Source organism: Lonchura striata, chromosome 1, assembly GCF_046129695.1.
Source record: "Lonchura striata isolate bLonStr1 chromosome 1, bLonStr1.mat, whole genome shotgun sequence".
NCBI lineage: Eukaryota > Metazoa > Chordata > Aves > Passeriformes > Estrildidae > Lonchura > Lonchura striata.
The window spans coordinates 82,080,713-82,101,464 of NC_134603.1; positions in this window are offsets into that span (position 1 = coordinate 82,080,713).

Sequence of the window (20,752 nt, forward strand, 5' to 3'; positions counted from 1 at the left end):
GATTGCAGCCTATGTATTTTGTTTTAACACAGTAAGATTGTTGTCAACATCTGCCAGTTATAATACACTGAGATTTGTATTACATAATAGCATATTCTGCTTTGTTCCAATTGTTGAAACAGAATGAAATTACTAAGTCAATATTATTTCTCATTCAGCAGTGTTTTAGAATGGAATTAATAAACTTATATCCTAGTTCATCAAAAATGGGGAATGAAGGGAGAGAAGAGGAAGGGAACAGAGACAAGGAAAACAAAACAATTCTGTGGTTTGAACCTGAAGGCTTACATGCCTCATCACTCAAGGGAGATAACTTGAGAGAGCAGCCAAAAAAATTGCTTCCCTCTACATTATGCAGTTCTGACACAGGGATACGAAGACACCATGTCCAAGTAACACGAATATCAGCCTTTTCCTGCCATCTGACCCACAGTGGGAATAACAGATGAAATCAAACCAGTTTGCTAAGTGAGCAGAGTGAAAGGGAGCTCCCTACAGCTGATTAACTGTAGAAAGAGCTTTGAAGTTGTGTATTAGCCATTAAGCAGAAAGGCAAATACACTACACTTCTAAGCCCAGAAAAATTAATACAGTGAAAGTAGTTCCACAAATAAGTAAACTTCTTCCCTCTCATAATTTGATGAAAATTAGTTAAAAATAAGATTACAGGAGATTTAGAAATAATCTTGGGAGTCCGTTGTTAATGAAAGATTATACACAATTCATGATGACACTTCTTTTCTTTGATGGAAAATAACTGATTCCTATCAAATCTAGAGACTCAAGTGCTCATGAGTCTCAGGCCGTATGTTGATTAAAGCTTTAGCTGATGAAAATCAGTAGAGTTAATCTAGTTTTAATCCTTAGAATAGCAGAGTAAACCTTTTCAAACACAAGTGAGACAGCTAGGAGATTAATATCAGACATAATTCTGGAGATTCTTCCAAACCAGATGGAATTGGTTAGCATCAACCAGGATCATTTTGACGAGTTTCTACCAAATGTGAAAACAGTCAGCATATACAATTTAGTAGTTGAAATCCTTGTGTCTCTGTCCTCTAGCATATTATGCAAGAACAATATGGATAGTGAATATCTGAAAAGTCATGGAGTAATAGATTTATGAGATGTAATAGGGAATGCTTTTAATGGGACATAGGAGTGCAGTTAAGATTTTCAATTTCTAGTATGAAACATCTGAGTTCTAAACTAAAGCTGAAAGCCTGAACACTAAAAATTACAATTCCAGCAGCAATTTCTGAGAAAAGGGTGAGACGAACTCTTCATAGCAGTTGGAAACTGACACATTTAGCTAATAAACTCCTGAAGCAAGACTTCTTCAGGACTAGAAGAAAGACTCAAAATCTGCAGTTTACCATGTGCAAAGCTGCAAGTTTTATTCACAGAAATTAACATGACTGAATGTTGTTCTGAACTTCTTTTTTATACAGTCATATTTCTTACAGAAGTTACTTGCAATTCATATTAGCTTTCCAGCAAATGTTGGAAATTTCTTAACTATAAGCTATGAGAGAGCATAAGCAGAGACTAAACCCTTTCGTTTCTTGAAAAAATGGGTAAAAATCCATTATGAAAGCCAAGCAATTCAGCACAAAAGCATATTGTTAATATCTTCCAATTTCTGCTTTATGTTTAAAACTACCTACAGAATTTTTCATTAAAGATCAAAAATTTTTATTTAATAATCCCAAGATTCAGTAACAGCTTAACAAAACAAAATAAAAAAAAATCTGATGTTTTCACAAAGGTCATATCAAGTTTTTCTGAAGTTTTAAGCAATAAAGCTTTTTAGGCAGCCCTAAGGTTGATTTGAACTATGGAAAAGCAAATGACAGAAACTTGCCAGAAAGGAAAATAATTCCCATGAATTCTAAACTTGATTTTGAGAAGAACTCTGATTAACTGGAAATTAAAAAAAAATAAATCTAGAATTCATTTTTCCTTCCAGGCAATATACTTGTCCCTGATGTAGATGGGACAGTTTGAATAACTCCATAATTTCCATTGACGTTTTGGGATAGACTCTTAGAGTCACTGGTCATTTAGTCTACTCCCCAGCCATGGGTGAGTAGATCAGGTTCCACTAGATCAGGTTGCTCAAAGCCTTATCTATTCTGGCCCTGAACACTTCCAGGGAAGGAACATCCAAATGTCTGTGGACAGCCTGTCCCAGTGTCTCACTATTTTCATAATAAAGAAACCTTACCTACATCTAATATAAATCTATGCTGTCAGTGTAAAAGTGTTGGTCCTTGTCCCAACATTACTGGTCCTACTGAAAATCCTTTCCATATTTTTACAAGCCCCTTATAAATACTGAGAGGTCATATAATAAGGCCTCCCCAGTGCCTTCTTTTCTCCAGACTGAATAATCACAACTCTCAAATTTTCCTCATAGAGAAAGTGTTCTAGCCCTCAAAATATTTTAGTAGTCCATGTCTTGACCCAATTCAATGGGTCCTTATCTTTCCTGTGCTGAACTTAATATTCCAGGTGAGGGCTCACAATGGCAGAGGGGTTGAATCACTTCCATTTCCCTGCTGGTCACTTCTCCTTTCATGTAGCACAGGATAGGATTGGCTTTCTGGGTTACGAGCCCACACTGCTGGGTCATATTTGGGGTTTCATCCACCTCTGAATCCTTTGCAAAGCTGCTCTAAATCCAGACTGGTAGTACAGGTGATTGTCTCAAAACTTCTGGAGGTTCACATGGGGCCCTCAAGGCTGTCAATGGATAGCATCCCATCCCTCAGATATATCAACTGTACCACTCAGCCATTTGCAAACCCAGGGATGGTACACTCAGTCCCACCATGTCACTAATAAAGACATTGAGGAGTACCAGTACAGGCATCTGAGAGACACAGCTTATTATATATGGCATTTTAGGGGAATTTACTGAATATGTTACTTTTTACTGAAATAGGAGTCTGTGCTTTTCCTGACAGTGCTTATATACCCAGGGACACATTTCCTATCTCACAACAATTCTGCACTTCGTTTAAAGTATTACCCAGGTATTTCAGCTCAGAAAAATGGAATGGCTTAAAGTTTTACTTATGCTGTGAATGAATGTAGTCATAACATTGTTTTCTATTATTGTTCTTGGACAGGAAAAATCCACAGACACACTTGCCTTCCTTGTAACTTCTGCAAGACTTCAAATGGAGCTTGTATATTCACTGAGACATTCCAAGAGCTCTCTGAAGTTCAAGCTTTCACATCTAATAACTACAAAAGTTATAAAATCATTTGTAGTGAATTTGTCTTGTTCTCCGGCTTTAATCCACTAACATCTCTTGTCATATGCATTTATGAGGAGAATCATAAGGACCTGGTCAGTTTCTACTTTGACCAACTAACTTCCTACACAAAAGAATGTCAGGGGCCACTACTAAAATGGTCCATAAATTATATCTGGGACACATTAATCCTGGAAAGCAAACATACTATCTCTACAAGTTCTTCCCTCTGATATATTTTAATACCTAGCTTAAACAATTTATCAAGACCAAAGCAAAATCTATCTTCCTCCCAACAAGTATACAAAAATGTAAAAATTCACTTGAAAATGTTGATTTATTTTCTCTTCAATTGGCTTCTATCTAAACTTAAATTTATTTTAAAATCTGAAGCAGAAACAGAACTTTTCTCCTTTCTATGAGAAGAAGGCTCATCCACCTACAAATACTTTTATCTACACAATATGATGCAGTAGCAGCTGCTTTTAACTCAAGGGCAAAAATGCTAACACAAATGCATCTATTTTCCCAGTAAATGCTGGAGTGGGGAGCAAAACTTTGATCTTTAACACAGGACTTCTATCAGTTTTATGGTTTCATGAATATATAACTAGTGTTCTTTTTGGTTCTGAATTTTAAAGTCAACATTTTTGTTTGTTCATAGTAAGGTAATTGCTTGTAGATTTTGAAAGATAGATGTCACAGTATGCAGGATTTCTACAGCTCTAGTAGGAAACCAGGAGGATGATGGCAGGAAATTCTTCTTTGGCAGACAAGGTAATGAGATTTACAGAGAAAATAGCTGTTGCACAAAAATACCAAAGTAAAAAATGACAGAGCAGACAGAAAATGAGATATTCTATATAATGCTCAGGCTACAAACTACGACTTAGAAATCTCAGAAATGTGTGTCTGAATCAGAACAATGTATCAGACTTCTTAAATCAGAACCTCATCATATTTCATTTGGATATCATTCATCTAAAGAACCTTCAGTTCATCTTTTTTACATCACAAAATAGAAAAATTACAGATTAATTAGCAGAGATGCACAAGTTGTAACATCAAAAAGCTTTGTATTGCTGTAGCAGATCAGAAGATGTGCTTCTGTGTTGAAATATCTGGTTCTCCTTTCCAAATCAATTAATTTAACAAATCTATTTTCCCTTTCACTACAAACCTTGCCAAGGTATTTTGAGGCACTTTATACAGTTTGTGAAAAAGTTTTACTTCCACCATCCAAACAGGCCAGCAATTTTAAGTGTAATGATCTATAAAGTTTGGACTGAAATCCTCAGGACAAGGAACAGTTTCTATCTTACAGACTGTTGCTTTGGTCATCTTAGGGTTTGGCTTCATTCTTGGTTTTGCTCTCCCTTTTAGTAACACAAAAAAAATCTGTGCAAGATCAATTTTCCTGATCATTGGAAGTTCATTTGAATCTTCCCCAAGATATCTGGACCCTTGCTAGCAGAAGTGTAAAAACTACACAGTCTTAGTTTAGGTATTTCTGATCTTTAAAAATCTGAACCACACTTCTGTAGATATAAAGCAACAAGAAAACATCACTGAACCAAGCCATAGTTTTGCTGGATTTCTAAAAGATTTAAAAATGGAAGCACCTTCTTCTGCAAGTGTTCTACCTATCAAACACAGCAGATCAAGACAACTCCCCCCCAAAAAAATATTTTTAATAAAAAAACAGATTACGTCCTGTTGTACTTCTCATTTTTCTTTTAACAATTAAGCTGTAGGCAAATGACTTGTAGAGCTTTTGTTCTACAACCATGCGTAGTATAAAAACCACTTTTAAGCAAAACATGCATTGTTCTAAGAGTTAAAGCTTTAAAAAACACCAAGAAAATCTTAAAAGTTCAGTTGAGGTTATGGGAATGCGCAGTCCTATGAAATGCATGATAGGCTTCTGTATAACTGCAACTCGCTTTGCAAAGCAGCTTTTCATTTCCTCAAAATTAACCTCAGGCACAGGGATGCATTCCTCTTTTGCTGTTGCAATGCAATTTCAGTTCCCATTCTCCCTCAGACTGTATGGAATAATCCACAAGATTTTTCCAGTGCATGCATGTGTACACAGATATACACAGCAGCTCTGCTAAATAAATGCAAAGAAAAGGTAACAGTTATTTATGTCACACTTGAATTCAGTCCACGTAGTAAGTTATAGAAGCAGTATCAAGTATGTGAAAAATTGTCAGTAATTTTTGCCATTAATTAAAAGGGATTTGACATGTTTGTGCACTATTCTGGGAGGAGGCAGAAGAAATAAAAGAGGAAGATACGTGTCACATAAGAGGTCCTTCCGCTGATAGTAATATTTCCATTTTTTTCTTAACTCTTTTGCACATAGAGAAAGAAGAGAAAGCCATTAAATTTGAGAGGCAAGATAAAAGCTTTCTTCAATTTTCTATTGCAAAGCCTTTTTGTGTTAAACATATTCACAAACAAAGTATATCATGGCTATCTAACAAGGTCATATAATTCAGTAGCCAGAATAAAAATTAGCCTTGAGGAATAGTTTGAGGCCTGTAAACAAAGGAAAATAAATGTTTTATTATGAAATGCCCATACATAACATAAATGACAGCTATCTACAGTGAAACTACGAGTCTGATCATGATAGGCTGGGATTGTCATATTAATGATGTAATAAAATATATTAGGACATGTTTACATTAGCATTTTATATGATGCCTTTGAAAAAACAAATTTCATTATTTCCTTTTAGTGTAATTTATTTCATGGTTCAAGGTAGTCTGGAGTGCTTGAACTATGCTGCCTTATCCCAGTGATTAACAATCTCTCAAACATAAAGTCCTGGTTTTGTGAAAAAAATGTATTTTGCTGTGAATATTTTAAATGAGCCTTTGTAGAAATTGACCAGTGCCTCATAATGTTCCTGTTCCCAGAGTTTTGGTAGTGTATTAAGCCAGTTATTATTGTACCTTCAAGTATACTTAGAAGGTGACCCACAATACAGAGTAGCTGCTATTACTGTTCGGACTGAAAAAACCATCTGTGGATATCTCTTTCTCTCCGAAAAACATCTTTTTCTGATTTGATGATCATGGGGCAGTCCCTTCAGAGATAATTACAGTGTACTGAAATTGCCTAATTTGTACTCTTGCAGTACAGACAAAAAAAATAAACTTGTATAAAGAAGATTCAACATGACAGCACAAAGACTAATACAGACAATTTCTCTACCGTTAAGCCAGAAATGCAATGTAAAATGTTGTAACTGTAAAAAAATTAAAAAGCAAGATTTCTCACTATTCATTTGTTGTTTCATGTCCTCTGTATGGACTAAGGATTAGATTTGTTCCTCCATGAGGACTAATGATTCGAAAGCACATAATACTTAATCCTATCTAAAACATGTCCAGAGCTCTAACAACCTCTTTCTTACCTCTTCCTGATTTTGCAGGTATTTGTTGTCACTGACACTGACTATACCTATCATTAAATATTATCATCTGAAGAACAGTTTATTTAATATTCTGGTAAATAATCATGGTTCTCAGTAATTCCCTTTCTTTATTTTAGGCCTTTATTTAAATAAAGTTTATTTTCTTCTATTGTCTTTACTATTGCCAGCATTAATGACTTAAGTAGTAAAGCATGGGCCAGAAAATACCTTACAAAAACAAAAGCAAAATAACTTCTACTTTATACCATCTTTTTATAGATTCTTTATAAGATTATTTGCCTAGTAGCATTCATCCTTTCTAAAATGCGTTTAATGAAAACAGGAAAATACTTGTAACACTGTACAGTGGTGGCTTCTTAATGCATGTATTTGCAGCACAAGAAAAATCTGATTAATGAAAGCATTCCTTTAAGTTACTACATGATTTTTGAAAAAAATCTTCTTTAGTACTTGAACCAAGAATCTCAATATAAGTCAGGAAAGAGCAAGATGCATATTTTCCTTCCCAGCCCTTCAGCCATAAACAGATCTACTGACATGATTTCAGAATGCTCTACTATAAAGGATCTTTTTTAAGAATGCCTTTGAACAAAGGTAGAATACAACAGCTATATAGGAGTCCTGGGATTTTGTAAGCAGCATTTTAACAGCATGTTGCCCAAATTCTCATGCTGTGAACATGTTCATAGCAGTTCCATGAAAGTTCCAGGACTGCTGGTGTGGCATCTGTTCACTACCAACAAAGACTTGGATATTACACAAAAGCCTGTTTGCTATTCATTGGCTGCCTTTTTACAAACACTGTACTTTTTGCAACAGGATAGTATTTTATCTATGTTTTCTCATGTTAACAGACAAGCACACTCCTTAAGAATATATATCTTTATTATATTAGCAGACATTTATCAGATTAGAGCTACTCTCAGGATAAATAGTGACTCCTTAGGCTTATCTGTATCCAAAAATGTGTAGATGTTTCCGGAGATGTTAAAAAGTCATGACCTTAGAACAAAATGCTTTTCATTCAGTGTAACTGAGCTCCTAATACCCCTCTTCTCAAAGTGGCAATTACTTGTCAATTCACAATTCAAAACATTTAGACTGATCTGGACATTTGACATCTCAGACCTTGGCCAGTGAGGAAGGGTGCTCTTGGTTCTACATACAGATTCAGATCTTGGCTTTTGTAGATCCCCAATTTCAGTGAAGCATTCATGAGAAATAATTTTAACAAAAATCATGGTGCTACTTCAGCTGAATGCATAATTTTCTCCAAATAATTTAGTTTTATTTTTGTTTGGATGTGGTTACTTTATCAATTAAGCCTACTTAATGAGCTGGTTCAGGCAGGCGCACAGTCTGCTGATTACATTTGTTAAGCTCTGATTAGTTAAAGATGCCTCTGCCCAAATTAAGGTGCAAATGAGACCATATACCTTAAGTCAATAATACAGATTTTATTTAAGCATGAATATGAGGTTAAGAGATGGAAAGAAATAGAGCTGGGAGGTATATGGGTATATGTGTATGTGAGAGAGAAAGGGAGAAAGAGATCAAGATAGTCACCATTCATAGATCCAGCAGCATCCCATTGGGCCTTCTTTATCCTGAACTTCTCAGTGGTTGAGTCCTGAGGCAGTTTGAAACTTTTCACTATTTATACTCCTAGGCAAACAAAAGATCAATGCTCATTGTATACACAGTTCACTTATTCTATTAGTTAAATGATGCCCTCACTTCTGATGCTAATTGTCCCATGCTAAGTCTCTCTACTTTTGAGTCAGTGGGTTTCTTCAGTTGGTTGGTTGTGATCTTTCCCTGCTGGAATTATATTTTATCCAGTCTACGTGGGTTTCAGCACAGTTTCTGAGTTGGTTTTCTTTGTCCATTTTCAGTGATACATTGCTCTCCCCCAGTTTTGTTAACCTCCCTTTAGGTCTGAAATAACACCCAGACAATAGTACCACTTTTATCTTATCTCAAAGTCCTGATATGGGGGCTTCTTTTACTGTCCAAGTTCCAGGTACCCAAGCAGCTATGTTTGGGTGGGCTTTGATGTTCATTGATGGTTGTAGATATCATCTGTCCCATAACTTGGGGTAATCTTTGACAGTGATATATGTACAAGCAGTTACTTTACACAGTTTTCCATAGTGGGAATTTCTGCCCAGATATGTTAACCAGGATGAGCTAACCAGATCTGGCCAGGCCTGGAGTTCACACTATCCTGTCAATCCCTTCTTGATTATGGCAAAGCCTTTCTGTGGCCTTACGAGTGTTTGAGACAGGCAATTTAAACTCCTTAGAGCATTGCAAAACCTCTAGACCTCTTCCTTGGTCTCTTTTGAGAAAGAACAAGCTGGACAAGTTGATCAAAAATATGACTTGAGCACAGCCAGCACAGCAGTGTTTGCCAGGACAACCCCCAGACAGAGGGTATGGATATGGATATGGATATGGATATGGATATGGATATGGATATGGATATGGATATGGATATGGATATGGATATGGATATGGATATGGATATGGATATGGACAGGAAAAGTATGGCTTTCTCTTCTTAGGACAGTCTCACAATACTGTTTTAATAGATCTCAAGTTATTTTTTAATGACATGAAGGGAAAGTGGGTGTCAAGTTATATTCCTTCCCTCCCCCCCACCCCAGCTACGTAGATGTAGAAGAAAAAGTCTTCAGAGACTTTAAAAGAATAAACATCTGCACAACCATATAAACAAGGTGCTCACAAGCATATGCACACACATCCTCTGCATGTGCTGAGGCAGATATTTCTCTCCAGCATTGTAAATACCAGAATGGTAGAGTAGCATAGGTAGGATAAATTGTTTCATTTTCTTCCTCTTTCATGTAAATTCTGGTTGCTGCAGACTTCAGTGGAAGACATCAAGGAAGCTAATCTAGGTACATTTGTCACAGGCAACATGCCTGAGTGCTCTCAGACTAGGAGACAATCAGATTAAAGGATCCTGTACATTCATACTGAGGCTGTTGACCGCAATTGTTCATGGATTTCAAGAAATAAGATTACCCATAATCAGATAGTAACATTTGACATGCTACACATTATTAAGAAGTCACTGTAAAATTGTTATGCAAATTATAGATTCACAAGTAAGAATGAAAAGATTAGGATAACCAAAGAATTGCATGGTGTTATGAAATGGCTGTACTACTGTTGCCAATTACACACCAATCTAGCTTTTGAATGGGATTACTTTCTGAATAGGAACTCTAGCAATTCCACTGGACATCATTAAACCAGTGGTAGGTTCTTTGTACAATCCTTTGTAAAAATTCCAAAATCCCATTGCACTTTCATGCTTCCTTTTTTTTTTACATGAAAGATATTCACCAGCCATTTTATGCAGTACTGTAGTGAATAGTTACATAGAAAAGAATAAAAATAAAGCATTCTAGGATGTACACTGAAGACAGGTGTCATTTCAAAAGAATAACTTTGTTAGATAATTGTTAAACAGCTGATTATCTCAATGTCATACTTAATTTTTATATGCTTCCTTCTAACTTGCTCATCCTCTGATATTGTTCACATAATAGTACTTGCTTATATTAAAATGGTATCATATGTGTATCCTGCACTTCTCTGCAACTCCATATTCACAGTTTTTTGTATAATGATTATAACATTACATGGTGTGAAATATGTGCAGACTGACATCTATTCCTTTGAAAAGCAAACCCAAGAAACACCAAGTCATGTGTTTGCTGATATTCCTGCTGTTGCAGTCTGATTTGGCTCAATCACATGACAAGAAGCAGTCCAAACACCTAATTTAATTGTTAAACTAAATGCATTTCTTGGTGGTTAATTGAAGCCATCACCCTTTACCATTGCTAGAGCCCAAAGGAAGTGAATGGCCACCATGTCCAGCACCCTTTGGCCCTGCAGTGATACAGAGCTGGTTGCCACTGCAATAGCCACCCCTGCCCATGGTGTGTCCCTGCCTGGCTCCTGCATCCTCTTGGGATGATGTCCCTGCCCACACCCAATGCAGATGTGCACGCCAGTTGTTGCCATGTGGATTGGAAAAAGGAAAAAAAAAAAAAAAAAAAAAAAGAGAAAAACCAAAACCCAAGCCTCATTAAAAGGTTAAAACCCAGAGTCTCTAATGTAGCCATTTTATTTTCTGCAAGGCACATGTTGTCTGTCATAATGACCTTGACATTCAATTCTATAATTTCCCCTTGGGTAATAGAGAGAGAATTTAAGTTCAACATCTTCCATTGCAAATGCGATTTGTCTTCAAAATCAGCAGCAAATCAAATTCTCTGTCTCACCACAGCTGCTTGTGTGCATTTAATGGATTGTTGATTTGGAAATCTAACATCTGCAAATGCAAAACTAGCCAATTAAACTTAGGAAAAGCTTCACATATCAGCTGATCCCCCCTGCTGCATCCAGGCTAATGGTACATACCCACATGACTGTGATCTAATCTGGAAAATGAGGAATGCCTGTGATCAGTACTAATGCAATTATCCAACATTTAAAAAATACAGTCTTTCTGATCTAACCAGGCTTCCACAGGTATCGGTGGTAATTTTAAAATTTATTTTTGTGGTACAAAGTTGAATACCATCTCTTCTGTTTTTTAATCCTCACACCTTGAAATCAACAGCTAGAAAGAGATAACAGTTTATATTAGACCAAATAGTGCCATCAGAAAAAGGGAAAGAGCAAGCTTGCAGAGCACACAAGCCCTTTCTCAAGCCTAACATTATTCAAGCACACACTGGAAAGAATTACTCTGGGTGCATTCAGGTGAGAGGGAAGAAATAGTTCCAAAACTCAAAACTAAATTTCCAGGAGCTTAGTTTGCTTACCAATATGTACAGTATTACAGAATAAGTGAAATTCTGACCTAAATTATGAGTGGCTTTGATAGTACACTAGAAATTTCTTCCTACCTTAAACATGTCAAATTCATCACCATTTCTTTTGCCTATTATTCAGAGCTCAAAATGCTGAAAGTAGCAACAATTAGAATTAGAATGCAGATAGGCACTTTCCCTTTCTTGCTTCCGAGTCTCTTACAGTTATTCTCAATATCTTCTAATTTATTAATATAATTTAATGATATCCAGAGCAATTACCCACTTTAATATTTGCTCTGTATCAGGCTTAAAAAGGGCTTTAGAGCTTCATCCATTTGTTCTTTTCAAATTATGTCATGTTGCCCAACTGCTAACCTTGTCTAGTGCAGCCACATAAAGTGCTATTAATTTTGATATGTTCTTTATAGTAAAAAAAACATGTTCAGTGTTCAGCAAAAAATCCATTATTCAGTCAGAAAGAGAGGGTATGATCTCACTATTTACATCTTGCTAAAATGTAATAAAAGCAGTAAAAGAAAAGAAGAAAAATTCAGAGATAAACAAACATATATTATTTTTACTGCTGTGCATTGTTTCACATCCTTTCTCTATGATTGTCAGTACAACTTTAGAGAATATTTTTCAAACTCAAACAATATTTTTATTCAGTTATGATCATAAACACACTAAAAATCAGCATAATGTGCAAAATACTGTCATTTATACGTAAACAAAATTGAGTGTATTTTGATAAATCATTCTTAATTGGATATTTCATAGGGCAATTCTTAGGAAGTATTTATTCTTACTAGTAGGTTTTTCCAGGCCACAATCAAAGAATGACATAATATGCTGAGTTGGAAGGGATCCACCATGATCATTGAAGTCCAACTCCTGGCCCTGCACAGGACACCTGAAGAATCCCACCATGTACCTGAGAGCATTGTAAAAAAATTTCTTGAATTCTGTCAGGCTTAGTGCTGTGGCCACTTCCCTGGGGAGCTGTTCCAGTGCACAACTGCCCTCTGGGTGAAGAATCTTTTCCTGATATCCATCCTAAATCCTGAACTCAACTTCAGGTCATTCCCTCAAGTCCTGTCACTGGTCACTACACAGAAAATATCAATGTCTGCCCATCCTCTTGCCCTCATGAGGAAGTTCCAGACTGCAGTGAGATCTCCCCTCTGTCTCCTCCAGGATGAACAGACCAAGTGACCTCAACCATTCCCATCCAGACCTTTCTCCATCCTCATGGCTCTCCTTTCAATGGTCTCTATTGGCTTTACACTTTTTTATGAAAGATACATTTGGTCGGGACACAAAACTGACCCAAGCACTTGAGGTGAGGCCATCCCAGTGCAGAGAAGAGCAGAACAATCCCCTCCCTTGACAACCTGGTGATGCTGTGCCTAATCCCCCGCCCCGGGATTGGTGGGTTGGCCCTCCTGGCTGCCAGGGCACTGCTGATTCAGGTTCAACTTGCCATTGACCAGGACATCCAGGTCCCTTTCTCTGGCACTGCTTTCCATACTTTCATATCACAGTCCATCCATCCAGGGCTGGCCAGACCCAGATGCAGAATCCAGGATTTGCTCTTGTTGAGCTTCATCTGCTTAGTATCAAGAAGAAAGGTGTGATAGTATCCACTCTGTATTATGTAGAAATTGAGCTACTTATTTCCAGGTTGCATGATGCAACACCAGGTACCCACCAAAATTCCTCTGTCACTCCCCTCCTCAGTGGTCAGGTGTTCCCTGACAGCATAAGGCTCATAGTTTGAGATAAGAACAGGAAATGATCACTCACCAATTGCCATCAAAGGCAAAACAGACTCGACTTGGGAAACTTAATTTAATTTATTACTAATCAAACAATGAGGAAAAAAAAAAATATTTTAAATCACCTTCCTTCCACCCCTTCTTCTCCCTAAAGCTCAACTTCCCTCCTGATTTTGTTGCTTTCTATCCCCAATGGCACAGAGGAACAGGGAAATGGGGGTTTTGAATTTTGGAACTTGAAAGGGCTTTGGTCTCCAATCTTTATTTTTTTTAAAGCACATGCATATAAAATTATGTATATAGTTTTATAAAACATGAATTTAAAACTATGTATATAAAAATACAATTGTTGTAAAACATCTTACCACTCAAGGAGAGATTCTCTGTTCCCAGGCCTGAAAGCAACTACATAAAAAGTACACCATTGTGAAAGGATTCTCTGAAGAAAAAAAAAAAAGGAAGGACTGTGAAGGGAAAATACGTAGAAACTGGATTGTATACCACTTTATATCCAAGGCATCACATACACCCTGAAGCACTGTACTACACTAAATCAACTTACATCTTAAGCATCTCTAGGAAACCCTAAGAAGAGGAACTCTGAGGAGCTCAGCTAGAACAGAAATTTGTAAAGTCCTCAAAATAATTAGTGTTACAGAATTTTAGAGCTGTCAACTAATGCACTCTTTCAGCAAAATATGATTCTTCTTACAGCCCTTGATGCATATAATTATCTAGGATATTAGCTGCTTGCTATGACAGAAGGTGCACCTAACAAGAACTGGTTGCATTAACTGCAGACAAAATTTGGTTTGCCTCCTGTGAATGAACCGGCTTTCATTGTTGGATTTTAAAAATCTATTATTTTGAATAAATGCCCTATAAAAAGTCAAATTTTAAAAATTATATAAATTTGTTTCAGTAATGTTGGATTGACCGATAGCAATGGATTCAAAGTACAAAACAGAAGCAGAAGTCTACCAGTGTGAGTGACTGTTCTGAGGAGCAGGAATCTCAGTGTGGCCACTGTACATGGCAGTAGCTCTGCAATGACACTGCATCATGCTCTGTTCAGGCTGAGGTGTCACACAGTTCTATTAAATTGTCACTTATTCACTTATACCTGAATTAAAACTTCTTTCTAGTACAAGCATATAATGACAGTTCTAACACTTATAAAAGAAAAACAAGTACACTTCTGAAATGCTGAAAATAAACAGAATTTCCTAATTTATTCTAAAGTATCACAGGAAAACCTACATCTTGTAAAATTATCCATCAGAGACAGCTGAATGTAAAAAATTAGCATTACATTTGATAGGTCAGTTCATCATTCAACTCTCTTTAAATCTTTCTATGTCACTCTTCATCTATTTCCTTACTTGGTGTACCATATAGGCAAAATATTCAGAAAGGAGAAAGCAATATCCTTAAGAAAATGGAACTTCAATACACTACCAACAGCTAAGCTAAAGCTGTACCCACAGTGAAACTGTTCATCTTCCCTTGCATAAGAGTGTCAATTGTAATTCAATTCTTAAAGCCAGTATTTGCAATCAATATAGTGGATGAAGTCAAGATAGAATGATAGCAGGACATTTTTCCATCATTTCCAACTCAGTGACCTCCTGTTAGAAGTTTTTAAAATGTGATATGGTTTCATTGATATCTCAGTTTGCAACCTATCTGTTAGGATATGACAGGCCACATTCTCATATCAGAAAAAAAAAAAACCACAAGTTGAAAGATATTGGTAACAACCAAAGTCTCAATGCCTTCAAATAAAGTATTTCAAATGAAAGATTTTTTTATATAGTCAGGAGCTAAAGTGGTTTTTTTTCCAATTCTATTTGGAGAGGCATCACTCTTGTGGGAAAAAAGGGTTGTTATAGAATGCCCATTAGCACATAATAAAATGTGCATTTTGCTAGGCTTACTTCTAATGAGGTTCACTACTTTTATAGCCTCAAAGATTATTTTTATTTTCCTGCTAAACATTAACACATTTTTGTGGGGGTTAGTGTCTGTTTTACTTCCCTAACTAATTCATAACCAGTGGAAGTCTTGCTTTTATCTTACTTAGCTAAAGACTTGATTACTGAAAACCATCAAGATTCTCTCACTTGGAGAATAACAAGAGCAACAGAGACTACTTTCTCATTGTCTGGATCATATTAATTCACCATCACCCTAAGAGAAGAAAATACTCAGAAATGTGAGTTTATTTCCAACACCAGTTACCCACCAGTTCCAGTTACCCAGTTATACCAAGAACTGACATCTTTCCTAAGAATTTATTTTTAATTTTTTATTTACAGTTACATAGTCATCATGTTAATATTTCCAGATGTTAGCATTTCCAGCCTGGCCTTTTTTATTTGCGGTATTTACATACTGTTTCAAGCAGTAGAACTGATTATTTTCGCAAGTGCAAAAAGCAAAAGAGAAAGACGGTGATGATGACCCTGGGACCTAGAATCCCTGATGTAAGGACACCAAGTGGCATCACTACAATTTCTTTGAGAAGAGCAGAATGCCTATCACTGAAGGTGCTCAAGAATATATTATACAGACATTTTTAGGAATTATGTAGGTATACTTGGTACTTCCTTGAGGCAGACATATTGGAAGGTTGCTTTATCAGTTCACTTTCAGCCATATTATAAGATACAACATGCTCTGAAGAGATGTAAAAAACATAGTCTGTAGTTATGGAAACTTGTGAAATATACTTGAAACTTGTAGAATGCAGTTGAGAAATGTTTTGTAAAAAGTCCTCTGTTGCCAAAATTCTTTTTATTGAAATATATTTTCAAGGAAAAAAAAACCTGCTCAACTTTTTAAAATATGGAGTATTATTATTATTAGTTATACCTATTGATTAATTGATTTTAAATGCAGTGGTTTGCTTACCAGGGACCTTGTCAATGAGAACACACAATAACCATTTTGCTAGCATTTTTGTTTATGTTTCATTATATGAAGTGAATATTTAACATGTGTCTTGTGTGACTGAGTATAGTCTATGTATGAACTGAATTTGCTAATCCTGCCTAATTACTAATTCACTTGGTGTAAGGTGCCTTCCTAAGGACTGCTGTTGTTTGGTTTGTACATACTGTTCCACTAGCAACACTGAAAAGAGAAACATAAAACTGGATACAGCTGTGAAAATTTATGGAAATCACAGAATAAAATCATGCAGAACTCAATTTTAAGAAAGAGTAAAGTTTACCTCAAACTTCAAATTGACATTTGATTTGTTTAGCATATAAATTTGGCTTCCTTTTCTTCAGATTGCTACAATAATATTATGTAGTCATTACCCAAATATTTCTTCTGAATAGGACACTTTGGGGTTGTGTCTGGAGGATTTTTTTTCTCCTTTGATCAATCTGTGACCCTGAGAAGGAAAAAAAAAGGTACAAAACTTCATGCATATGCTAGTGCATTTTGTGGTCTTCTGCTTTTTCTGCATGATGCAGAACCAAAGAAAAAGCAGGACTGGTGCTGGCATGGCCCAGGCCAGGGCCTCCACTTGTGTTTTTTTCAGCTTTTTTGGTTTTATCTTTTAATAGCATTTTTGTCTTAGACAGCAGAGGTAGTCATATGTATACACCAATAGTGTACGCCAAAATTGCTCAAAGAATTACCACTACAAAAAACCAAACCAAACCAAAACAAAACAAAAGAAAACAAAATAAAAACAAAACAAAACAAAACAAAAACAAAAAAAAAACAGAACTGTTCTCTAAAATGAAGTACATTCATGCAGCATATACAGCAACTTCTCCGTTTTGTTTTATTTTTTTGTGCTTGAAGAATCAGCCTAATATTATAGAATATTACTTCTTAAGCAGTATTTGTCTTCCCTAGTATTCTCCATAAATCCCAACAAAAACACTTTGACCAAAAAAAAAGTGCTTTAGAAATCACTTCATCATATTCTTTTATAAGGCTTCAAGAAGATTTATCACAGCTTTTGAGCTTTTTGAAGCCATAAATGGCTAAGCATTTAACCTGAAAAATCTAATACAATTTTCAACAGAAAATCTAGAATACAATTTAACTTGACAAAGCAAGAATCTATGGATATATGTATTTCACAATTGCTTTAAAATTACAGTAACTGCTTAGAAAGTGAGCTGTATAGGAAAAAATACAGTTCTTATGCTGTGTTATTCACATACATGTAAAAAAAACATCTTTAATACAGTGTCTCAAGAAGGAAAAAAATACAAATATTTTAGGAACAAGGGCTTTGTAAAGAACTGAAAATTTATCCTGAAAAAGTAAGAAAAAATATGATATTCATGGTAGCAATCATGCAAAAAACAAAGGGGAACAGGAAAGACAAATTCTGCAATTCTATTCACCAGTATTGTGTATGATATATACTTTTGTATTGCGTTTTATTGCATAAAATTACATCATTTTGGCTAATAGCCAAAATATAGGCCCTGCATGCTATTTATCCAGAAGCCATGGCGATACAGTTCAGTCTTTAGGCACTCCCCAAGAAAAACTGATTTACTGGAATGCCTGGTGGCCATTTTAAAGCGAATTGCTGGAGGTGCACAGCCCAACAGACTTTCCCCATACAAAGACTGTTTACCTTAATATGAACCTGGGAAATTAGGTTTCCCTAGAAAGAAATAAAAACAAGCTCCTTGCCCTACTTAAACAATGAGATATAACTCAGTAGTGGGGGAGTAGAGTCTGGAGGCAGAGGGCACCAGACAGCTCTGCTTACACCAGCACCTCACACACTTCACAGCAGCCAAGAGAAGTGTCCTCCTCAATCTGCTCCAGAAGAAAGTAGTGGTACATAGATCACATTATGAAAAAATTAAAATTTAATCTGATCTGCAAAACTTTCACTGGGACCAAACTTCTGCAAAGACTCTGCTGCCTGTCCCAGTTCATTCTTGAGCTTAGAGTAATAGGAAGCACAAACAATACTTCTATTCCCTCTGGTGCTTTTTTTTTTTTTTTTTTACCTCAGCTAAGAGTTGTATTTCTTTTATTATAAAGAATGTTCATTAATATTATGTAGAAAGCAAAATCCTTGAAGTTTTGGAACACATTAAGTGTCATAAGCCAAAAATACTTTATTATAGAGTTCACTGCATTAATTTTTAAAATAATTCATGCTAGAGAAATTCCAAGTATTCAGACTTTCTATATTCAGGAACACTGAGACTTGGCACATCCCAAAACCCTTATATTTAGTGAAGTGTAGTGTAATTTATGAGAAATTTAATTAGTACAGTTGCATCATTTTATTAATCTATGGGTCTTCAGGTATAAAGTGAATGACTTAGAAGGATTTTTTGGTCCACACATGAAAAGCAAACACATTCTTCCAATAAATTATTATGCCTTGGTCCTTTAACCACTAAGCACTAAGATAAACAATGAAATTATTATTAGAAATAATAAATTTAAATGTACTTGTTATACATTAGCTATAAAAATTTAAAGAATTTTATAAGTATTTAAAGAATACTTGAAAAAAAATTAGATTCAGTCATTCATTGGTTTTTCTGACAGAAGTAATCATGGCAGAAGGGTAAAAGGAGACCAAAACAGCATTGCTTTCTTCTTTAAAATATATCTGTCTTAAATCTCCTTTCTTTGATCATTGTCTCCTCCTTGGTCTAGATCAGGACTCTGACCATGTTTGGATTTTGGCAGAGGAGGGTTTCTGGAGGGATGTGGAACATAGACAGGAGAAGAAAGCAAGAAGGAAGAATTGTTATTCATGCAAAAATTGAATCTCCTCATCTGACATTATTTCTGATAAAGCATGTACAGAAATGTTCCAAAGTGAAAGTATTTTGCCAAAAAAAGTGTGTATTTTTCCCGGGGATATCAATGCACATTAATTTACACATAAGCTTTACATGGTAGGTAATAAGCACTAACATTGATAGAGAATACACAAAAAATTGAAATGCAGTAGTATTTTGGCAAAGAACTACAGAGAAAGATGTACAGTGATTAGGTAACAATTTTTCTCAAGTGTTCAGGAAGGTAAGAGAATTTCTATTTACTAGATACTCCTTTTATGAATTTTTTTTACTTCTGAGCCACTTTTTAAACTATTATGCATTGTCTGCACACACAGCAATTCCAACTTGGCCTCATTTACACAGCAGAACTCCTTGCTAAGGACATTTCAGCTATGTACACAGGAAAATGTAGTCTTCTATTTTTGAGTGGTTTAGACAGTAAAGAGAAAAGTATGAAATATAGATCTAGTAAGTTCAGCTATTAATTTAATGCAGAGAGTGGCTGGGAAAAAAGAAAACCCAGAGTTACAAAGTAATTGCCTTATGTATGCTTATTTTGTTTTCCTCTCCTAAGCAGAGTTAGACCAACAAGTTACATTCCCAAAAGGAGAAGTTAGGAGAAATACCAGGAAATAATTCCAGCTTCCAAAGAAGAATTATCTTACAGTAGGAATAACTGATTTCCTAACTTCTGCTGAGTTAAACAAAAGCATTTTTATATATTTTTTTTAGAAATAGGTATATTTAGTTATTTCCACCATGCACATTCATAACCCATTTACACATACTGGGCTCAACTTTGGTTGGTTTCTTTTTTTTTATTTTCACCTACATTAATCTAGCCTAATTCCTGCCAAAAAAAAAAAAATGTTTCAGAGAATATTAAATTTGAAACAAGCAAACAAACAACACAAGAACCAAATAATTTTAATCCTGCAATATTGAATCATTATAAAACCATGAAACAAGCCTGGGTTCACAGGCTTGTGTTAAGAGAGACAGTCTGCAAGTCTGCAGTACACTTAAGAACCTGTCCAGAATCTCTAATGGACTCAACCATTCTTCTTTTTGAATATGATTTAACTAGTTTTCACTGGTCTGAAGAAATTTTTCCACTATTGTTTTCAATGAAGTTCAATCTAATTAAACTGAAAATAAAGACAAGGAGACACCATGCCGCAAAATAGCAGAATTTATTTAATCTGGGCTGGTAAACCTAGTTTCTTTCACATATCAAAATTTGGGCAATTCTTGAAGTCAGTTTCCCTTCACCTCTGGACATCACTCCTATTTAATGATTTGCTTTTGTAAACCAGAACCAGTGAAAGAACTAGAGTGTGAAACTCTTTTGCTTCACAGATCATTAGAACTACCAACATTTCTGCCACATTTTTTTCCAGTGAAAATCACACAGATTATTAGTTATTGAGGATAAGTTCCTTCCTTTTTTCTTTTTTTTTTTTTTTTTTTGTTTATAAGCAAAATGTGAGGGTTTCTAGCTTTGCCTCTTTAGAGAAAAAGGTGTAAGCGGAGAATTGAAAAGGACAAATCAGTATGAAATAAATGAGAAGTTAGCCTGTCCTTTCATCCAAGGTACTTTCATCCAAGG